Raw genomic sequence first — 2,500 nt, forward strand, 5'->3', positions numbered from 1 at the left:
TCTCTTTCTATCTCATCCCTCCATCCCCTTACATCTCTCTTCTCTCGCCCTCCCTCCCCCTCTCTCTCTCTCTCTCTCCCCCTCCCTCTCTGTCTTTATCTCTGTCTCTCTCACTTCTCACTGGTCACTGCAATTATACCGTCAAAACACTTTATCCTAAGAGCATAATAGCTGCTACGTGTGTGTGTATATGTCCGTGCGCACATTGTGAGTGTGTCTGTGCACGTGAGTGCATGTGAGTGTCCTTGTGTGTGCATGTGCACGCACTTGTGTGCGCGCATGTACCTAATTGTGTATGTTTGCGTGTGTGTGAGTGGGGGTGTGCATGTGTATCATTTTTTGTCAGTGTTGTTGTTAAGGAAACAAAGCGTTGGGCGCAGCCACATGACACCTCTGTGGTTGTGTGTGTCTGAGTGTGTGTGTGTGTGTGTGTGTTTGTGTGTGTGTGGGTGTGTCTGTGTTTTTGTCTGTCCATAGTGTGAATACATCTCATGGAAAAACCACTGGCCTGTGTGTTTGCAGGCATGTGCATGCATTATCAGGGTGTGTGTGTGTGTGTGTGTGTGTGTGTGTGTGTGTGTGTGTGTGTGTGTGTGTGTGTGTGTGCGTGTGTGTGTACACACACACACACACACACCAACACACATCTGGCACAGATTAAAATAGCGATGTGCATAGTGCATAATAAGCCATGCATTGTCATACATGTTATTTATTATAATTGAAATGATAAGTATGTACCTGTTTCTCTAAAAAATTCAGAGCAGCTGTATAAAAGCAGGTCATACATACACAAACACATACACAAACACACACACTGACACACACACACACACGCACACGCACACGCGCACACACACACACACACACACACACGCACGCACAAACTGTGACACAGAAACCTCTGTGACCTACATGCCCAGTGGGTCATCAAAACACCATGGACACTCTGTCTTCCTCACACCTACACACACACGCCACACAAACACACACACATACGTCACACACACACATACACATACAAAGAGATACACACACACATACAAAAAGGCACACACTCACACAGACACACAGACACACACCTACGCATACACGCACTTTATCCTCTCTCACCCTACTCTCTCAACTTCCTGTTTCCCTCTTCCTCTTTTCCTCCCCCCCCTCTCTCTCCCCCCCCCTCTCTCTCTCTCTCTCTCTCTCTGTCTCTCTCTCTCTCTCTCTCCCCTCTCTCTCTCCCTCTCTCTCTCTCTCCCTCTCCCTCTCTCTCTCTCTCTCTCTCTTCCCTCTCTCTCTCTCTCTCTCACTCTCCCCCCGCTCTCTCTCTCTCTCTCTCTCTCTCTCTCTCTCTCTCTCTCTCTCTCTCTCTCTCTCTCTCTCTCTCTCTCTCTCTCTCACACATTCTTTTTTGCGTTTCCCACTCATGTGGTTGTTTTCCCCCATGTCCCTGTCACCTTGCCCCCAGCTATTTACTGCTCTCTCTCTCTCTCGCTCTCGCTCTCGCTCTCGCTCTCTCTCTCTCTCTCTCTCTCTCTCTCTCTCTCTCTATGTAGGCCTCAATCTCAAAATTCCTCTGTGTTGATGCCAATCAATTCTTCTTCATGTGTGTGTGTGTGTGTGTGTGTGTGTGTGTGTGTGTGTGTGTGTATATGGGAGCAAGCCTGTGTGAAGGTCAACTATTTTATATTATTCTCTATTATTATTTTCCATCTCTCTCTCTCTCACCCGGCTCTCTCTCTCTCTCTCTCTCTCTCTCTCTCTCTCTCTCTCTCTCTCTCTCTCTCTCTCTCTCTCTCTCTGGATCTGTCCATTCTCATCGTCATTTTCCCTCATTCCCTCCCCCACCCTCTTTTAGTGCATGTTATTTAACTGCCTCCCTCGACCTCACCCCTTTTATAATCTATATTACTGACTCTCTCTCTCCACGTCCCTCTCTCTCCTCTCACACACACACATCTCCTCCATCCCTCTCTCCCTAACACACCATGATAGCTGATCAATAATCAATAGGAATACATTTGATGGCGTCTATTGAGCCATTACCCAGGCTAACCCCTACTCAGAGTCCCCATGCGGTCCCTTTCAAGTTAAAAGTTTGTTCAAACAATATTCATAATGCCACTAAAAAGTCCCTCTGCTCTCAATTCAGAGTGCTTCCCTCCCTCTTTCCCCTCTCCTCTCACTCTCTCTCTTTCTCGCTCTCTCTCTCTTCCCCTCTCCCCCCCTCTCTATCTCTCCCTCTCTCTCTGTTCCCTCTCCCCTTCTCTCTCATCTCTCCTCTCTCCTCTCTCACCTCTCTCTCTCTCCCTACTCTCTCTCTCTCTCTTTCCCTCTGTCTCTGTCTCTTTCTCTCTCTCTCTCTCTCTCTCTCTCTCTCTCTCTCTCTCTCTCTCTCTCTCTCTCTCTCCTCTCTCTCTCTCTCCCTACTCTCTCTCTCTCTTTCCCTCTGTCTCTCTCTCTCTCTCTCTCTCTCTCTTTGAGTACTGTTTTGTGAGGTGGAAAT

Source organism: Gadus morhua, chromosome 17 (genome assembly GCF_902167405.1).
Source record: "Gadus morhua chromosome 17, gadMor3.0, whole genome shotgun sequence".
Lineage (NCBI taxonomy): Eukaryota > Metazoa > Chordata > Actinopteri > Gadiformes > Gadidae > Gadus > Gadus morhua.